The sequence below is a fragment of the Narcine bancroftii genome, chromosome 2, assembly GCF_036971445.1.
Source record: "Narcine bancroftii isolate sNarBan1 chromosome 2, sNarBan1.hap1, whole genome shotgun sequence".
Lineage (NCBI taxonomy): Eukaryota > Metazoa > Chordata > Chondrichthyes > Torpediniformes > Narcinidae > Narcine > Narcine bancroftii.
The window spans coordinates 225088021-225109761 of record NC_091470.1 but is presented as its reverse complement, the minus strand read 5'-3'; the positions used below and the strand labels follow the sequence as shown (position 1 = coordinate 225109761).

General features: G+C 42.8%; 1 protein-coding gene and 1 long non-coding RNA gene across 5 annotated transcripts in view; both read right to left on the bottom strand.

Annotated features, from left to right (window-relative positions):
• The window catches only part of rttn (rotatin), a 397420-nt gene that overhangs the window by 126756 nt on the left and 248923 nt on the right, over positions 1 to 21741 (bottom strand). The window lies entirely within an intron of this gene.
• The window catches only part of LOC138752620 (uncharacterized), a 28482-nt gene that overhangs the window by 5490 nt on the left and 1251 nt on the right, over positions 1 to 21741 (bottom strand). The window contains exons 2-3 of the long non-coding RNA XR_011350770.1: positions 13024 to 13172; positions 7433 to 7536 (exon numbers count right to left, since the gene is read on the bottom strand). This is a non-coding gene — a long non-coding RNA (uncharacterized lncRNA). The remainder of the gene's footprint in view (positions 1 to 7432; positions 7537 to 13023; positions 13173 to 21741) is intronic.

The window sequence follows — 21741 nt, the reverse complement described above, 5'->3', positions numbered from 1 at the left end:
CACTGCCCTGGACCAGGCCACCACCAGACCCATCCTATAACTTGTTCAGCACCCACCGCCGAGGACAAGTACGAGACCATCAGGCCACATTTCTCCACCTCATCGCCATGCCACGGGGTGTTCTACCACATCCCCACCCAGGGCCCACCGGTTCACACCAAGGCATGCCAGCTCCCGCCTGACAAGCTCCAAGTTGCGAAGGAGGAGTTTTTGCACCTGTTGGAGCTGGGGATCATTCGGCGGTCCGACAGCCCATGGGCCTCACTGCTCCACCTGGCTCCGAAAGCCTCTGGCGGCTGGCGTCCCTGCAGAGACGATCAACGGCTCAATGAGGCAACCGTTCCTGACTGTTACCCCATCCCTCACATCCAGGACTTTACAACCAACTTGCATGATGCGAGGGTCTTCTCCAAGGTTGACCTGGTGCGTGGATATCACCAGATCCCAGTGCACCCTGAGGACATATCCAAAACGGCCATCATCACACCCTTTGGCCTGTTCGTATTCCTGCGCATGCTGTTCAGCCTCAAGCACGCTGCTCAGACCTTCCAGTGCTTCATGGACTCTGCGGGCAGGGACATGGTCTTTATTTATTTTGACGACATCCTTGTCACCAGCAAGGACCGGGCGCAACACAAGTGCCCTTTTCTCCCGGCTGGCCGACTTCGGCCTTACCATCAACCCAGCCAAGTGCCAGTTCAGGAAAGAGTCCATGCAGTTCCTGGGCCATAACATTGTGGCCAAAGGAGCCATGCCCACCGCAGCAAAGGTTGCCGCCATCAGGGAGTTCTCACGCCCGAACAGCCTCAAGGGGCTGCAGGAGTTCGTGGGTAGGTTAAACTTTTACAACCGCTGCATCCTGGGAGCTGCGCACATCATGCAGCCGCTGTTCGCCCTCATTGCAGCTAAGCACAAGACGCTCACTTGGAACCCAGAAGCCTGCACTGCATTTGAGGCCACCAAGGACACCCTTGCGAAGGCCACCATGCTCGCCCACCCGCACACCGACCTGCATATGGCACTCTCTGTCAATGCCTCTGCCACAGACATCAGTGCCGTCCTGGAGCAGTAGGTGAATGGACATTGGAAGCCGCTGGCATTCTTCAGCCGCCTGCTCCGCCCTCTGGAATGCAAGTATAGTGCCTTCGACCGTGAGTTACTGGGCATGTACCTGGCAGTGCGGCATTTCCACTATTTTTTTGGAGGGGAAGACTTTTACTATCTTCACCGACCACAAACCCCTCACCTAGGCGCTCGTGATGGCAAAGGATCCCTGGTCGGCCTGCCAGCAGCATCACCTCTCCTTCGTGTCGGAGTTTACCACCGACATTCGGCACAAGACAGGGAAGGACGATGTGGTTGCCGATGCAGTCTCGCAACCAGCCATCTGCGCGCTGACACCCAGCCTCGACTTCAACCAGCTTGCCCGGGACCAGGAAGATGATGAGGAGATGAGGGCCTTCAAGACCGCCATCACTGGAAGCAGATCGTGGGCTGGGCCAGAACATGCACCCATTGCCAGACATCCAAGGTGCACAGGCACACCAGGGCGCCTGTACAGGAGTTCAAGCACATCCAGGAATGGTTCAGCCACATTCACATGGACATCGTCGGGCCTTTACCTGTTTCCCGGAGCAACCGCTACCTATTTATGGTGGTGGACTGCATCACTTGCAGGCCTGAGGCAATCCCGATGCCAGATGCTTCCACTGAATCCTGCTCCCGAGCCCTGTTGCATGTTGGGTCACCCAGTTCGGCATCCCGGCTCACCTCACCAGCGATCGGGGCACCCAGTTCACATCTGCACTCTGGGCACAGCTCACCAACAAGTTGGGGATACAGCTACACTGCACCATGGCCTACCACCCACAGGCCAATGGACTTGTCGAACGTCTGCACTGCCACCTTAAGTCAGCGCTCATGGCCCGCCTCACCTGTCCTGACTGGATGTACGAACTGCCTTGGGTGCTCCTGGGCATCCGTTCCACTCCCAAGGAAGATCTGCAGGCATCATCAGCTGAGCTGTTCTACGGTGTGCTGCTGGCACTACCTGGTGAGTTCGTCAATGCACCTCACAATCCCCAGCGGTCGCCACATGAACTACTTCCTCACCTCAGGGCATGCTTGGACTCCTTTGAACCTCCCACCGCCGCCCAGGCATGGCACCCACCCAACTCACGTTCCTGGCAAGCTGCTTTCCGTGGATTTCGTTTTCGTTTGGCAGGGCCCAACTGCAACACCTCTGCAGTGACCATACAAGGGGCTGTACAGGGTTATACAGCATTCCGGCTCGATGTTCACACTGGACTTAGGCGGCAGGCATGAGCTGTTTACCATAGACAGAATGAAGCCAGCGCACCTCGATCCCACCGAGCCCATGGTCGTTATCCAGCCCAAGAAGCGAGGCCGCCCAGCAAAAAAGGACATTGGCACCAGTTCTGGGGGATGGGGGCGGGGGGCTGATCACCACAAGGCAGGCGAACCGGCCCCATTTGTAAGCCAATCGGCAGGGCAGCTGGCCAAAATGGCACCATCGGGGAGGGTTTCCCTTCCTTCCAGCTCGGGGCTCAGAAACCCGCGGTTGGGGACCACGTGACGCCTGGGTGACGTCAGTGCCCACCAGCACGGTTCTCAGCCAGGTTCGGCTGGGAGTATAAGTGCAGCCCAGCAGCCTGCAATAAACTAGTCTGTTCACTGAGCTCAACCCGTCTGGTTGCGTGTGTTATTGCAGAAGCAGTGTAGCCGCCACTACAAACTCAACATAGTTATCCTGAAAGTAATGGGTGATAGTGATTCCTAAATCAATCTGGCTCACATTCGCTCAATTTCAGACTTTGACCCTGATATCAAGACATGCCTCCTCCATACCTTATATTGGACTATGTGCAACAGTAATAACACTGGAAAAGAGGCCCTCAAAAAATAGTTGTCAATGGGCGCTTGTCCATGTACATGCAAATGTGGGGTGGAGTGCGTGAGAGAAGGGATCATGGAGTCAAAGTTCTACATTAGAGAAATAGGCCCTATGACTCAAAATGCTGATCAAGTTAGCCCAATTTGCTTGCATTCAGCTCCAACCTTTGCAGCCCATGAACCTGTCTTTTGAACCCTTACTATTGCCTGTACTTCTTGCACTTCCTCTAGCAGTTCACTCCATATACCCACCACTCTGTGTGTGAAAGAAGGTGCTCCTCGGGGCCTTTCAAAATGTTTCCCCTCTCACCTTAAACCTATGTCCCCCAGTTTTAGATACCCCTACCCTGGGACAAAGCCAATGACAACTTGAAAAAACACACAAATAGCTGGTGTGACTCAGAGGGCCACATAATATCCACGATATTCACCAAGCAGGCAAACTCAGGGCAAGAGGTGGGCCAGGGGACTGGCATATTATTGCATCACAGAAATGTGGCTCAGAGGAGGGCAAGACTGACAGCTCAATGTTCCAATGTGTAGATGTCAAGGGCATGATAGCAGTGCAAGTGAAAGAGGAGAGAGATTGTTTTTTTTATTAATGGAGGACACAACATCAGTGCATAGACAGAATATTCTATTCTTCAGTGAGAATCTATGTTTGAACAGAAACGAGAGAAGAATGATCAGTTTGATGGGATTATTTTATGCGATCACCAACAGTCAACAGGAATAAGAGCAGATATGAAGGGAGATTACAGTTAGCTGGATTAATAGGGCTGTATTACTGGGAGATTTTAATATTGACATCACCACAGTGGAAGATGAGATGGGATTTGTTAAGTGTGTCCAAGAAAGCTTTATTAATCTATATTTTGAGGTTCCTCCTACTTTCTTGTTCGCCTATCATAGCAACAGGTCTACGGCAGATGCCATCTCACTGGCTCTACACAAATCCCTGGAACACCTGAACAGCAAAGATGCATTCATCAGGAGGCATCAACTACAGTTCAACATTTAACACTATCATCCCCTCAAAACTAATCAACAAACTCCAAGACTTGGGTCTCAGCACCCCACTGTGTAATTGGATCCTGGATTTCCTCACCTCCAGAAAACAATCAGTGAGGATTGGTAAGAACTTCTCCTCCACAATTTCCATCAGTACCAGAGCACCACAGGGCTGCGTTCTTAGCCCCCTGCTCTACTCACTTGGCACCTACAAATGTCTGGCTCAGTATGACAATAACATCATCTACAAATTTGCTGATGATGCCACGGTAGTGGGTTGTCAAGAAAGGAAGGGGATGAGTCCGCATACAGGATGGAAATTGAAAACTTAGCTGAATGCTGCACCAAAAACAATCTTACACTCAATGTCGCCAAAACTAAGGAGCTAATTGTTGACTTCAGGAAGGGAAAACCAGAGATGTACAATCCAGTGATCATTGGGGGATTTGAGGTGGAGAAGGTGAGAAAATTTAAGCTCCTAGGAATCACTATCTCAGAGACTCTTTCCTAAACACAACACACTAATGGCATCGTGAGGAAAGCACATCAGCGTCTCCACTTCCTCAGGAGTTTTCAGAGGTTTGGTATCACACCAGAAACCCTAGTAAATTTCTACAGATGTGTGGTGGAAAGTGTGCTGACTGGATGCATCACAGTCTGGTATGGGAACACCAATATCCCTGAGCGTAAAGCCCCGCAAAAGATAGTGGATGCAGCCCAGGACAAGACAAGAAAATTTCTCCCGGCAATTGCTAGGAGGGTGGGGTGAGAGGGGGTGGGGAGTGAGAGCACAGAGGGAGAGCGAGAGAGATTGAGTGAGATAGAGATGGAGTGAGAGAGAGACAGAGAGAGGTGGAGTGAGAGAGAGATGGAGTGAGGGAGAAAGAGGTAGTGAGAGAGATGGATGGAGTGAGAGAAAATCGTATAGAGTGAGAGAGAGAGAGAGAGAGAGAGAGAATGAGAAAGAGACTATTCCTTTTATTCAAATAGGCATGATTCTTACTCTAGGATTGATTTGTTTTTAATATCTGCGCACTTCAAGGTAAAATTTAACAAGCTGATTACAAGGCAAGAATTTTACATGATAATTCTCCTTTGTTGTTAACAATAACAATGTTGGAAAAAGAAGAATCAGTTTACAGGTGGAGATTCATTCTAGCTTATTAAAAAGAGAAGATTTTTTGTCAATTTATTAGAAGACAATTAAGAAATTTTTGAGACTAATTCTAATTCAGTTACTAATAAATTAAATTTTATGGGACACAATGCAAGTGTATTTATGAGGGCAAATAATAAGTTATACTTCTAAAATTAAGGATTATATGAAAGAAGTAGAATAATTAGAGACGGAGATAATGAATTAAGAATACCTACAGCGACAAGTAAATGAGGACAAGCGATGATGGCTTATCAATAAAAAGATTCAGTATAATACTTTACAAACATATAGAATAGAGAAGGTGATAATGAGATCTAAGTAGAGGTATTATGAATTGGGTGAAAGGGCTCATAAGGTTCTTGTATGGCAATTAGAAACAGAACAAGTATCGAGAATGATTATTGCAACTAAAAATCTCAATTACTTATAAACCATAGGGCCTTGGTGAGACCACACCTGGAGTACTGCGGGCAGTGTTGGTTTCCTTATCTGAGGAAGGACATCTTCGCCATGGAGGGGGTGCAGAGAAGATTCACTAGACTGAGATCAGGGATAGAAGGACTTGAAAATGAAAAAAGGTTGGATAGACTTGGCTTGTATTCTCTGGAATGTAGAAGATTGAGGGGGGAATCTTATAGAAACATATAAAATTCCTAAGGGTTTACACAGGTTAGATGCAGGAAGGTTTTTTTACAGTGCTGGGAAAAACTAGAACTAAGGGTCACAGTTTAAGGATAAGGGGAAGTTTTTTTAGGATTGACATTAGGAAAAATTGCTTCTCTCTGAGGGTGGTGGATCTGTGGAATTCTTTGCCACAGGAAATAGTTGAGGCTGGTTCCTTGTCAATATTTAAGAGTAGGTTAGATTTGGCCCTTGTGGCTAAGGGAATCAGGGTGTATGGGGAGAAGGTAGGAACCGGATACTGATCAACCATGATTATATTGAATGGTGGTGTAGGCTTAAAGGGCCAAATGGCCTACTCCACCTATTTTCTATATCTTACAGCGACCATAGGAGGCAGATATATAAACCAACATTTTGGGCCTGAGCTCTTCTTTGAGCATAAAGCAGGGAGGGGCCCAAATAAAAAGGCGGAGGGAAGCAGGGGCAGGAGCACAGTGTGACAGAATATATATAGAAATGTTTTTGGGAGATAAATTGGAAAAGGTTTGTTAGAGTAGGTCACATACAAGCACTTTATAAACACATCTTATTTGAAATACTGGAACTCTTCCCCATGCTAGACATGTCGGGGCGTCAGAGTCTTTGCAAGAGCTTTGAAGAGTGCTCAAGAGACTTCACTAATGGATTGTTGTTTACAAATGACAACAGATGAACAATCTTGTCGGAACTGCAGACAGTCTGAAGGAGAATTTGTTGTTCTAAGAGGATCATGTGGTTTTGCAAGCAGAGAGTGTCAAACAGGTTTTCTGTCTGTGTGTGTGTGAGTGAGAGAGAGAGATCATTCTAGTGTTACAGCCAACAGAAACAGCTGGAACAAAACAAGCTGGCAAGCTTGTAGAAAACCCCATTTGGAAGACAGCCTGGTCAAAGCCCTTATGGTTCATGCAAGAGGAGAGGACTGGCTGTCTAATGTTTCTCTTGGAATAAGAGAAACAAAAAGGAGCTCTGGCGACCAGAAAGAAAGAGGTTATCATCTGGAGAACCTGAAGGGGCAAGATTTGTCAGCAAGACACTGGAATGCCTGATGGAAGTACATCAGTTGTGGATGTCCTGGAACGACAAATCTCTCTCTAAAAACCGACACGAACCTTCCTGAGCGGTAACCATTTACCTTTCAAGCACCTATGCCTGGTGAACGTTATAAATGCTAAATGCACAGAACATGAATTGCCTGCAACCAGTGAACTTGGCGGATTGAGAAGTGAGATTGGACTGTGAACCAAATAACTTTTCTGAACTTACACATTGCATACACATGCACTTAGAAATAGAAGGGGGTTAAGTTAGGTTAGTTAGTCAATAGTGATAAGTTAAAGTGTGGTTCTATTTCCATGTTTAAAGATTATTAAAAGTAACTTTTGTTTAAGTATCCATTTGTCTTGTTGAATATCTATGGCTGCTGGGTTTTGGGATCCTCTGTGCTCATAACTATAGACCAACAGCCAAGAGACAACAGATGGACATGGATAGGAGGCCAAAATAGAAAAGCAGATTGGGGAAGGGTGTGGTCTTTATTATTTTCATTCTGAAACGAGGGAAAGAAATGTAGTCATTTAATGCTGGTTTTGAGGATGCTATGTGCTGATTATGCTTACATCCTGCCAGTTTCTGGGAGTAAATCATTGAACTAACTTCAATACAGAATGAGCTCAGAAATATACATACCAGAAATTGCTTCCTCAATTAAATTTCAAAGAAATTCAGACACTGGCAGATGTCCATCAATAGCCACTCCAGTTTATTCTAAGCAATGTTTGTCATCAGTAAATCTGGGATTGTAAAGCAAGAAGAGTATTTATCTATCTCTATTGCCATACTTAAAGCAGAATAAAATCAAATACCATAAAACCCGGGTATCTGGAATTTACGTAAATGGCAACCTCAAGCAACCGTCAAAACAAGCGAGAAAAATACATTTAAAAACAAATAATAAAACAATAGGTTAAAAAAATTACATACATTCAAAACTCTAAATATAAATGTTCTGAAGGAGCACATTAACCTCTGGTGAAGATGGGAGCACATGATTCGGCCAGCGAAGTCCCTTGCTCGTGCTTTGCTTGTAGCAGCTGTTTGAATAAAGTTGTGTGAAATATCAGTGGCATCGCCCAGGGTGAAGAGCTGGTTGGTGTTGCTCGCCATTGGGGTGACTATTAAAGTGTCTCCTTATACTGTTACGAGCCCAAAGGACCCCAAAACCCAGCAGCAATACATATTCAACATGAGAAATGGCTACTTAAACAAAAGTTGTTTTAAATTATCTTTAAACATGAAAACAGAATCAAACCTTAACTTAATACTGTTAACTAACCCAACTTAACCCCCTTCTAATTCTAAGTGCACATGTATGTAATGTGTGTGTAAATTTAAGAAAAGTTCTTTGGGTCACGGATCAATCTCACTTCTCATTCTTCCAAGTTCACTGGTTGCAGGCAATTCTTATACTGTGCACAGAAAGTTCACCAGACTTAGGTGCTTGAAAGGTAAATGGTTACCACTCAGGAAGGTTCTTGTAGGTTTGGAGAGAGATATGTGTGGTTCCAGGATTTCCACAACTGAGGTAGTCACCTCAGTCACCATTAGTAATGAGTCACCATTAGTCACCTCAATGTCTTGCTGATGAAACTTGCCCCATCAGGGTTCTCCAGATGATAACTTCTTTCTTTCAAGCTACCACAGTTTGTTTCTGTTCCACTTATTCCAAGAGAAACATCAGACAGATAGCACTTCCAGCCAACCACCACGCTGGAGCTTGTGTTTCAGTTCCAACAATCTTCTCCTGGCTTGTCACACACAGTCAAAGACTCCCTAAACACAGACACCCCCTCCCCCCCCCCCACACACACAAAAACACACCCACCCCCATCCACAACCCCCCACCCCCATCCACACCCCCCACCCCCATCCACACCCCCCCACCCCCTGGCAGCATGTCCTCTCTCTCACTTGCAAAACCCCTGAAATCCAGCAGACAATAGGCATTTGTCTTTTGGTCAATCTGTTGTTTTAGGTAAACAATAACCTCTCAATGATCTTTCTGTGAAGAGGTATTAGAAGACGACATGTCTCTTGCTGTGGCTTTTCAAGACAATAGTCCATTCATTCACTTGATTTAACAGCCACTTGTGAAATCCCCAGATCATTCTCCATAGTTTCTGTAAAGTCACTGAATATGAATCTCCAGTATTTTAAAATAAGATCTGCTTTAAAAATGTGTGTCTATTTATTTCCTAATTTATCTCCCAAAAACATTCCATCACAGTACCCACTTAGTAAGAGTCACCCTGGTCAGAGGCTGACCCTGGGGAGAGTGTTAATTATCCATAATATTATTGTTCATCTTTAGGGCGGTTTCTTGGAGGGGGAGGAACCTGCAGATGCAGTGATGGTTAAATGTTTTCAAACAATGTGACTGAAAATAAAGTAAAATCCTTTAAGGTTTATATATTCATGCAAGGGAAGTTTTTTCAGTATAAGTACAGTGTAGTATTTTTGTCTTAAACTGTTTATTCTTAATACTGATGTATTAGTTAGGCATTGTACGAGTGAGTCTCAAGCTTTCAGAAAATACACTTATTTGGCATCTTCTGACCCCAAAGATGCAGGATGCCAGGAGTTTTACTGTAATTTATTCATTGATGTGCCTGGGCATTAGCACTGGCCTGTAAATAATTTAAAAACTCCAAGTCTTACAATGGATCAAGACTCAATTCCAAGCTGTCATTTACATTAAAAATATCAAAGAATGGGTGGCATTTGTCTTATTTTTCCTGAAATTATTAGTCTTGTTTGAAAATGCCAGTCACTTTATTGAGTCGAAACAAAACATTCTTCGATTTCATATCCCCCAAGGAAGTGAGAAAAGGTAACTGGTTTTTATAAAATTGCTTTTTAAAGGAATGAGCTAATAGTTTTGCCTTTGAAGCAAGGAACAATGCTGGAAGCACACGTCAGTTAACATCAATGGACAGAGTAGATCAGTTAATGAAACATTCAGCTTTTCTGAATGTGTTTCAAACAATTCGGCTGAGTTTAATTTATGACTTGTCTATTTCTATTCTTCCCTATTGTCTTTTATTTTTATTACTGTGAAAATCTTCCTGGACTGCACATATAGCTTATTGATTTCTCACAAGTGCCTACATTCTGACAGGATCCACATTCAAGCTGCAATTTGCAAAGGAAAACCTTGACACACTGACAATTGAAATTGACTTCACACAGCACACACCAAATATTTGGGCCTGCAGTTGCTTGGGTCTGGCTGACAGAGGAGAACTTGATCCCCATTCCTTTGAATTAAATCCCAAAAATTTGCAGAAGTAAAAACACAAAGCTGGAGAAACTTGGCAGGTCAAACAGTGTCCTTAATGTAGCAAAGCTAAAAATACATAACCGATGTTTTGGGCCTGAGGTCTTCATCAAAGCATAGGAAAATGTCGGCAGGCATCTGAACAAAAGAGTAAAGGGGGAGGGGTGAGGGGCAAGGCATGAGGTCATAGGTAGAGAATGGAGGGAGGGGACAGCAGATATAAAGGGAAGGAGAGATGGCTTGATTAAGGCAGGGAGGAGAACTGCAATCATAGAGCAAAGATATTTGGTTTTACAGTAAAACCCATTATCCAGAATTCGAGCAACCAGCAAAAATACGGGGAAAATAAATAAATAGAAAGTTTGCTGAGTAATAATAAATAAAAATTTAAACATGCAAGTTTAAAATTGTTAAAGTAAATGTTCTTTGAAGTAACACATAAACCTTTGGTGATGATGGGAGCAAATATCCAGCCAGCGGAGGGCCTTGGTCAATGCTTTGCTCATAGCAGCTGTTTGAATAAAGTGTGAAACAGCACTGGCATCACCTAGGATGAAGATCTGGTTGATGCTGCTCGCCTGCTTAGTAAGAGAGTTTATCTTTTATTTATATATGTTTAAAGTTTTATCTGTAAGCTTGAGGGAGAAGGGGTCTTATTTATCTATAATGTTATTATTTGCCTTTCGGGGAGAAATTTCAGAAGCAGCGACGGTTAAATGTTTTCACATTATGTGACTGAAAATAAAGTAAAATGCTTTTAACGTGTTGCAAATGAAGTATTTTACGGTATTTTTTTCTTTTAAACTGTTTATTCTTCATGTAGTTGTATTAGTTAGTCTCAAGCAATCTGAAAACTCCAGCATCTATCAATCAAATGGGTTTGATTATGTGCTCCCATCTTCACCAGAGGTTAATGTGCTCCTTCAGAACATTTATATTTAGAGTTTTGAATGTATGTATCACGGTTTTTTTCTGTATTTTAATGATAATTATTATTTGTTTGCTTTTTAAGATAAATGAATATGAAGAACCAGTGGGACCTCCTCATGATGGTACAGAAGGTCAGGTCAGTAAGTGCTCCATATCCAGAGTAGGTTATTGGGAGTGAGACAGTGTTGTGACAGAGTATATAGAAATGTTTTGGGGAGATATATTGGGAAAGGTTTGTTAGAGTAGGTTACATACAAACACTTTAAAACATCTTATTTGGAATACTGGAGCTCTGCTAATGCTAGGCATATCGGGGCCTCACAACTTTTGCAAGAGCTTTGGAGAGTGCCCAAAAGAATTCACTAATGGATTGTTTACAAAAAGGCAACAGATGAAAGATCTTATTGGAGCCGCTTGTCTTGAAGAGAGCTTGCTGTTCTAAGAGAGGTCAAACAGGCTTTTTCTGTGTGTGTGTGTGTGTGTGTGTGTGTGTGTGTGTGTGTGTGTGTGTGTGTGTGTGTGTGTGTGTGTGTGTGAGAGAGAGAGAAAGAGGTGCGCGCACACACACACACACACACACACACACACACACACACACACAAAAATCACTTGTTACTTACAGCCAGCAAGAGCAGCTCAGACTGGAATGGGATAAACTGGCAAGCTTATGGAAACCCCAGTTGTGAGACAGCCTGGTCAAAGCCCTTGTGGTTCATGAAAGAGGAGAGGACTGGCTGTCTAATGTTTCACTTGGAATAAGTGAAACAAAAAGAAACTCTGTCGTGACCTGAAAGAAAGAGGTTATCATCTGGAGAACCCTGATGGGGCAGGTTTCATCAGCAAGACACTGAGGTGACTGATGGAAGTACATCAGTTGTGGATGTCCTGGAACAACAAACATCTCGCTCTGAAAACTGTCAAGTACCTTCCTGAGCAGTAACCATTTACCTTTCAAGTGCCAAAGCCTGGTGAACTTTATAAATGTTGAATTCTGTGCACAATATAAGAATTGCCTGCAACCAGTGAACTTGGAGGAATGAGAAGTGAGATTGGACTGTAAACCAAAGATGTTTTATGAACTTACACACACATTACACACGTGCACTTAAAAGGGGTTTAAGTTAGGTTAGTTAAGTTAAAGTGATTCTGTTTTCATGTTTAAAGATAATTAAAAGCAACTTTTGTTTAAGCAACCATTTGTCTTGTTGAATATCTATTGCTCCTGGGCTCGTAACAGTGTTCTCAGTCACCTTTGTGTTGCTCAAGGATTCTGTTTGCAGGTTATATTTTAGTTACTTGATTTTTCATTACAATGTTTGCAGTGGTATGTAATACTAATCGCCTTGTGTAAGTACACAGATGTTATACAGTTATATCAATCTCAATCTTCACACTGCGAGTCCCCATAATGACTCATCCCATCTGACCTTCAGTTCCCCTGATCTCTTACCTCTGTAGAACAATTTTTAAATATAAATGTGGACATACAGCAGTAACAGGTCCTTTTGGCCCACGAGTCCGTGCTACCCAATTACACCCAACTGACCTGCAACCCCAGCCCCCAGTACATTTTGAGCAATGGGAGGAAACTTCACGCAGACACGGGGAGGACATGCAAACTCATTACCGGATTTGAACCCGTGTGCCAATCGCTGATGCTGTAACAACGTTGCGCTATCCATGCCGCCAATGCATACTCTGTTATTGTCAATGTAGAGGTATAATTCCTAGAGCTACAATTTCCCAAGTATTCCCAAGTTACCTTCGGAATTGACTTTAAACAAAAAGAAAACCAAGGTAATGATAATATCAAAGAAACCTGATACTCCAAATTGGAGGATCGTATTGGGAAACGAAATCCTGAAACAAATTTGCAACTTCAAGAACCTTGGATCCTGGGTAACATCTATTGATGGCAAATGCGGAATAGACATAAAAGCAAGAATAGCCATGGCAAGAAAAGCATTTATAGAAATGAGAAACATCCTAACGAACAAGAAAAATTGACGTTCACCTTCGAACTCTCAGCTGCTGCATTCTTCCTATGCTGCAGTATGGCTGCAAGTCGTGGACCATCACAAATGCAATGGAAAAAAGATTCAATGCAGCAGAAATGTAGTTTCTCAGAAGAATATCATATATACAGACAGGAAAACAGAAATTCTGCAAAGAATGAAAACAAAACCTACATTACTTACAAGAATCAGAAAACAGCTATCAAAGTTCTCCTGTTGGTCCCTGGACAGATGTAACCAGCCCAGGTGAACACAACTATCTGGGATTTGGACAGTTTCATGTTTTTCCCCCATTTGTCCTTGCTTTCTTGATGCAATCCTATTTCCCCTGCTCTTTAATTTCCAATTCAAATGTTTTTAGAGTGATTCCTCATTTGTACATTCTACATTCATGTCTTGTACCCAATTCCCAATCTACAAATTGAAAGGACATTTCTTCTTTAATCCCCTCTGCAGTTGGTATAATTTTGATTTAATTTATCAGAGTGCTTTCCTTTATGACCATCCTCCAAGTTAGCACTGAGTTATTTTAATATGAACATTGTTCTGAGTCCTGAATACAAATTACTATTGGAGTTACCGAGATCCGGGTAGTTGAGCTGCTGCACTAAAAGCTCCTAAGACCTGGGTTCAAGCCTCATCCCTCTGTGTGGAACCTGCAGACTCTCCTTGTAACTGTGTGAGTTGCCTCTGGGTGCTCTGGTTACACTCACATTCCAAAGATGTCCAGGTGAGTAGGTTAATTGGCTGCCGTTAATTGCCTCGAGTGTGTACACTGATCTTTAGTCTTTAGGGACAGATGATGGGAATGCAGTGAGAATTACATGAGATCCATGCAGCATTGTTGTAAATGGTCGTTTAATCGTTGATGGAGCTCTTTGAGCTGATGGACCTGTTTCTGTGATTGGTCTCTCCATGCCACCAAGATACACTGGTAACACAAGCTAATGCATTAAGAGCAATTCAATTTAAATCTTATAATTCCATAACCTCATGGGCAAGCAATGGTTTTATGTCAATCTCTCAAATAATATCCATGTATTTTCATCCCCAATGTTTAATGATTTCCCAGATATGTTGTACTGTAATCAGATTTGTTTATGATCTTTGGAAATGATAATTATAGATGCTGGAAATATAAAACAAAGAAACCCACCCACTCATCCCACTTTTGCCAGGTCAAAGGGGTAGCTGTGGACAGATAGCGGGTCCCTGCTCTGCCTGACATTTTGTTGGCTGAGTGGAGCAGTCCATGCTCCAAGCCGACACAAGCAAAGCTCCTCAACTCTTCCTCCACTACATTGACGATACCTGGCTGCTGCCTCCTGCATCCATGATGAGCTCTTCATCAACTTTTTCCAATTTTCTGCTAACTTACAGCACCTAATATCATGAATACACCTGAGATTGCCTAATCTCAGATGCTCAGGACTGGTCAGTACTTGGTGGGGAGACCACCCAGGAACACCAGGTGCTGTAAGTTTCTGTGAGGGACGCTGGACAATGTCTGTCTGCCTTACGGGAGACACAAGTTAAAGAATTTCATGAATGTTATTCTAAATGTAGTATTAAATGACAATAATGGAATCTTTGCCTGTTCTTTACCTTTACCCTTTGTTCATTTCTGATAACACTCTGCCCTTTCTCGATCTCAGTCTCCTTGGGAGACAAACTGTCATCTGATATTTTCTACAAGCCCGCTCCCACAGCTACCTCAGCTCCACCTCTTCACAGCCGGTCATCTCGAAGGATCTCTTCCATTCTCTCAATTCCTCCATCGCATCTGCTCCCAGAATGAGGTCTTCCATTCTAGATCATCTGAAATGTCCTCCTCCTTCAAAAATGTGGCTGTCCGTCCATCACCATCAACAAAGCTCCAATATGCATCTCCTCTATTTTCACACATCTGCCTGGCCCCTCTGTCCCTAGAGGTCATGAGGACAGGATTCCCCTTGTCCTAGCCTACCACCCCACCAGCTTCCGCATCCAACATCATCCTCCGTAATTGCTTCCACCACTAGACATTTCTTCTTCCATTCATCCCTTCTCATCTAATCACCCCCTTGGTACCTACCCCTTTGCCCGCAGGAGGGGCTACACTTGCACCCACACCTCACCACTATTCAGGATCCCAAACAGCCCTTCCAAGTGAAGCAACAGTCCACTTGTGAATTTTCAGGGGTCATTGACTGCATCTGGTGCTCTTGTTGTGGCCTCCTCTCCATTGGAGAGAGTGGACAAAGCCTGGGAGATCGTTGCATTCAGCACCTTTGCTCCGCTTGTTGCATTAGCAGGGACCTTCCAGTAACCAGCTACTTCAGTTCTGTGCTTCACTCCCATGTCCATGGCTTCATGCACTGCCAAATGGAGGCAATCTGCAAATTGGAGGTCATCTAATATTCCATCTGGGCGCTCTCCAACCATCAACATTAACATCAACATCTTCATTTTCTGTTAAACTCCTCCCCTGTCTCTCTTTTTTCCTGTTTGCATTCCTTCACCATTTTGAGAGCTATTCACTCCCCCAATCCCAATCCCTTCTCAGTTTTTCTCTTCTGCCTTCCTATTCATCTCTACCTATGGCCTGTTGGCTGTGCTCCTACCCCTGCCCTTTCTTCCACTCCTCGCATTGCGACTCATACCTGAGGTGGGGCTCAGGCCCGAAACATCTCTGCTTCCTAAGGTTGCTGCAAGACCTACTGAGTTTCTCCGGCATTCGCGTGCATTAAGCTATAAATACAGCGTCTGCAGAATTTCCTGTTTAAAACCACCCAGCAAGTCAAGCTGCATCAGTGGGGAGATGACCAGTTATTATGGTCAGATCAAGGATCCCTGCATCTGAACTGGAAAGGTGAAGAGAAGGAGGAGGGAGGAATTGGGAGGGGGGGGGCGGGATCCAGCATGTCTGATTAGGAGCAGGCTATAGTTGTCATTGTCAACAACTGGAAACTAAAGAAATGAAATGCAATGCATTGAAATGGAATTAGTGCCAGTTCATTACTGCTTCTTTGGAAAGGACTATGTGGCTCCCTCAGTGGTGGGGAGGTAAAAGTATTTCAGCTCCCACCAGGGTGGGTGGGGCTCCCGAGGGCGCTGAAGGCTTCCTGGTCATGTCAGAGGTTTGGATCCAGAGCTCCGGTTGCCAGTGGTTTAGACAGAGGTCTTTGTGGCTACAGAGGCTGTGGGAGCGCTGGAAGGGAATCCATGGACACTCAGCGATTCCAAAGGGTCTCTTGCTTCCATTTCTCTGACTCTCAGGGGCACCGGGCAATTTCTGATGATGGTGAATCTTTGCCTTACGGCAGATTGAATGCAATTTAGTGTTATACTACATCTGTTTTATTACGTGACAATAAAAGAATCTTGAACCGTTGGATGGGGAAGTGCTCGGAGCTGGATCGTGTTTATTAGAAATGAAAGAATAGACCAGGAAACCATGTATTGGATGCTTCCTTTGGAATTCTGTAAAGGGAAGGAAGAGTAGATGTGTCAGGTTGTGGAATCCCATTGAGAGTCATGGAAATTATTGATGCAATGTAGCTTTGGAGGACTGCCAGAGGCTGTGGAAACTAGATCTGATGAAATGAGGTCGGAAAGTATCCGGAAGATCATAGCTGATGTCAGTGGTGGGCCAACGAGGTGTATGAAGTGTTTGCTGAATGTCAGCTCTCAGACACTGCAAAGCAAAGTTTATGGAAACCACACCATCTGCCTCCACCTCCCTCTGAGCTGACTGAGTTTCATCCTGTTCTTGCTTCACAGAACATAGACTTCAGTTCTCCCCTTGTCCAGTCCTGTCCCACTTGGGACAATGTGATACCTCTGCCACATTGACAGGTATCAGTTCACTTCTAACAATTGACATTCACTCTCCATTCCTCTTTCGCACAGCAGGTTGGTCTGAGAGCTTTTCATTTTTGGGCAGCACAGTTAGCACAGCGCTGTTACAGCACCAGCAGTTCGAATCCTGCACTGTCTGTAAGGAGTTTGTATTGTTCCCATGTCTGTGTGGGTTTACCCCAAGGCTTCGGTTTCCATCTACCCTTCAAAAAATGTACCGAGGTGTAGGGCAATAGGGTGTAATTGGGTGGTACCGACTCGTAGGCCTAAAGGGCCTGTTACGTGCTCTATGTCTAAATTTAAAACAAGTTTAAACAGAACAGAACTAGTCTCCACCTCTTCGCGAGATAAATGAGCACTGGTCTGCCATTTAATCATGAGCTGATCCTTATCACTCAGCCCTACTCCCCTGCCTTCTTCTCATAACCTTTGATGCTCTGACTAATCAAACACCTATCAATTTCTGTCCTAAATACCCGCATCGACCTCGCTCCCACTGCTGCCTGTGGCAACAAGTTCCAATGACTCATGACCCTCTGGCTAAAGAAATTTCACTGCATCTCTGTTTTAAATTGACGCCCTTTTATCTTGAAATTGTGGCCTCTTGACCTAGAGTCCCCTACTGTGGGAAACAACTTTGCCACATTTACTCTGGCCAGGCCTTTCAGCATTCAAAATGTATCTGAGGTCCCCTCACATCCTTCTGTACTCCGACGAGCACAGTCCAAGTGCCAACTAACATTCTTCATGTGCTAACCCTTTCCTGGAATCATTCCAGTAAATCTTCTCTGAACCCTCTCCAGTGCAAGCACATTCTTTCACAAATAAGACACCCAGAACTACACATGGTGAGTCTAACCAAAACCCTTTAGACTTTCATCATTACATCCTGCTGTTATAGGCTGTTCCTCCAGAAATGAACACCAACATTGCATTCGCTTTCTTCACTGCCGCCTCATCCTGAAGGTTGACCTTTAGGGTATCCTACTCGAGGACTCCCAAGTCCCTTTGTATCTCTGAATTTTTAATTTTCTCCCCATTTAAATATTTATGTTACCAAAGTGTATGACTATATAATTCCCAGTGTTGTATTTCATCTGCCAATCACCTAATCTATCCAAGTCAATCTGCAGCTTTTGCCTTCCCCCTCCCTCACTTTGCCACCTCTCCTGCCTCCCCCTCCCTTGCCTTCTCCTCCCCGCCTTCTCCTCCCCCTCGCTCCCCCACCTTCTCCTCCCCCTCGCTCCCACCTTCTCCTCCCCTTCACTCCCCACCTCTTCCTCATCGCTCCCCCGCAATCTCCTCCCTCTCACTCCCCCGCCTTCTCCTCCCCCTCACTCGCCTGCCTTCTCCTCCCCGTCACTCCCCTGCCTTCTCACCCCCTCACTCACCCACCTTCTCCCCTCACTCCCCTGCGTCCTCGCTCCCCCGGGTCTTTCTCCCCCTTGCTCTCCCAAATTCTCCTCCCCTCACTTCCCCATCTTCTATTCCCATTCCCTCACCTCCACCTCCCCTTTGCTCCCTTACACTCCCTCGCCTCAACTTCCCCTTTGCCCCCTACACTCCCCACCTTCCCCTCTCCCTTGCTCCTCCTCATCCCCTACCTTTCCCTCCCACTTGCTCAAACTCCCCCTTCCTCCCCCTCATGTGCCCACCTCCCCTCCTTCCTCCACTCCACCTCCTCTTCACCCTCACTCCCCACCTTCCACTTCCTCTTCCTCCCCTTTGCTTCCTACCTTCCCTTCCCCCTCTCCCCTGCCTTCTCCTCCCCCTCTCCCTCCGTCTCTCTCTCTCACCCTCCATCTCTCTCCCTCCGTCCCTCTCTCCCTCCGTCCCTCTTTCTCTCCGTCTCCCTCTCACTCTCCTTTTATTTTTATTTGAATATTTTATTTGTTTTCATACATATATTAATATCCAAAAGACAATATTCATATAAATAAAATGAATTATACATGTTACATATTATTATATACCCCCTAAAATTCCACCAACCCCCTTCCCCAAATAATAACACCCAAAGAAAAAGAAAAAAGATAGGAAAAAAAGGAAACAAACCTGGTTACCAAAATATCACTACCCTTCACACAGATTTGACCTTTCAATATTATTCATTGACTTATCCCAAGGAGTTAGCAAAATTCCATGAGGCTTCGGGAAAGCATTTATATAAATTTATCCCTACAATATGTAAATATGGGCACCAAATATTCAACAAAGTATCATATTTATTCCTTAAATTATACATAGTCTTCTGAAGAGGTGTACAACTATGTATTTCAGCATGCCATCTAAAATGCAAATCTGATTTATACGTCACTGTTATAATTTTCTTGCAACTGCCAATGCAATTTTCACAAATTCCTTTTGATAAAAACTTAATTTCAGTTTTGGTCTTATCACTGAAATATTACCCAATAAAAAAGAGCATTGGATCTTGTGGAAATTTAACTCCCATAACTTGTTCCAGAAATGTTTCTAATTCTGTCCAAAATTTTCCTCCATTTTGGACATGCCCATGTAGAATGTAAAAAAGTGCCTCTCTCTTGACTGCACTTAAAACATTTATCTGATAGATCTGATTCCAAGTTATTTAATTTTTATAGAGTAAGATACAATTGATGTAAAAAAATTATATTGATCCAATCTATGCCTAACATTTAGTATATTTGCCACACTATTGTGACATAATTCTGACCAATTTTTCTCCCCAGTACTAATATTTAAATCTGTTTTGCATCTCTGTCTAGACCTTTTGAGTTCCCTTTTGGAATAATGTATACATGGGTGAAATAAATTTCTTCATAAATCTATTACAAATCAAAGTCTCTAATTCACTCCTTTCAGATAATAACATTGTTGGACCCAGTTTATCTTGTAAATATGCTTTTATTTGATAATAACAAAATATTGTATTATTTTGTATTCCATATTTTTAATTGATCAAATGACATTAAATTCTCTTCTTCATACTATCTTTCTAATTCCTTTATAGAACCAAATATTCAAAAGTCAATTATTCTTTGCAAATGGGATAAGTCTATTTTGAGTCAAAGGCATTTTAGATAACACCAAATTCCTCATTTTCATTTCAGTATTTAATTTATTCCATATATTAATCAAGTGCTTCAACAGTGGAGTTTCCCTGTCACCAGATATTACTTTTGATTCCCATTTATATATAAAATCTTCTCTCCTATCTTATCCATCTCTATTTTAAACCATGCTGATTTCTCTCCCTCTTCGAAAAAATAGAGAGAAATCTCATACGTGTTACCTTATAATATTTTTTAAATTTTGGAAGTTGTAGACCTCCTAATTCAAATTTAGATGTTAATTTTTCAAACAAAACCCTGGACATTTTGCCCTTCCAGAGAAATTTTCTAACCTATTTATTTAATTCCTGAAAAAAATTCGGCGGAAGGGATATAGACAATGTTTGAAAAAAGATATTGCACTCCTGAAAATGTATTCATTTTTATACAATTAACTCTTCCCAGTAGTGTTACTGGTAATTCCATCCATTAAAAAAAATCCATCAATTTTCTTAAATAAAGGACTATAGTTCAATTTAAACATATTATTGAAATTATTATCGACTCGTATCCCTAAATATTTTATTCCATTTGTCGGCTATTTAAATTGGGTATCTCTTTTACACTGAGTAGTCACCTCAAATAAGAGGCATAATCTCACTTTTATCCCAAATTACTTTATAACCAGATACTGTTCCATATTATTTTAACTTGAAATATAATTTACCTAGTGAGCCTTCCAGTTTTATCTGCAATTGAATTAATCTTAATATTCTTCTCTACCAATTTTAAAACCTTTGATATCAGATTCAGACCAAATCAGTTCTGCTAATGGTTCTATTGCTAAAATAAACAAAGCTGGAGATAATGGACACCCATGTCTACTAGATCTAGTTAAATGAAAATGGACATTTGTCCATTTGTTACAACTTTAGCTTTTGATCCATTTTATAAAGCTTTAATCCAATATACAAATATTTGTCCCATCCCAAAGTTTTCAAGTACTTGAAATAAAAATTCCCATTCTAATTTGTCAAATGCTTTTTCTGCATCTAAAGCCACTGCTACACTAAACTCTCCTCTCTTTTATACCAAGTGTATTATACTCAATAATCTAGTAACATTATCTGGTGATTTTCTTTTTTTAACACAACCAGTCTGGTCTATATTTATTAATTTTGATAAAGATTTTGCCAACCTATTCACTAATACGTTTGCTACTATTTTATAATCTGAATTTAGTAATTAAATTGGTCTGCATGATGATGATTTTATAGGGTCTCATCTTTTGTGGTATTACAGTTATTGCCATGTTAAAAGATTCTGGTAAGGTATGCTTGTCTGTCATCTGTCCTAATACCTCCATAAATGGAAGAATTAATAATTCCTTAAGCTCTATAAAGTTCAGATGGGAAACCATCCTCTCCCAAAGACTTATTACTTTGTAATGAGCTTAGTGCTTCCCTAATCTGCATTGAGGTGAAAGGGGCAGGCAATTCTCTCCGCTCTTCCAAATTTAATTTAGGTAAATTTACCTGTGACAAAAAAATATCTATTTTATTTTCATTTAAAGATTCTGATATAATTTTGTACAAAATTGTTTGAAATTTTGATTAATTTCTTGAGCAGGATTTCCCTACTCATGGACTCAAATCCTCCTGCTATGAACGCCAACATACCATTTGCCTGCTGAGTTTATCCAGCACTTTTGTGCATTTACTACAATCATAGCGTCTGCAGACTTTCTTGTATCACTCTACTGATGACATGGCTGTTTTCAATGTTTTATATTCTCCATCTGGTAGTTCTCATAATATCACCATCAGTTGTATATTGTAAGTGGAG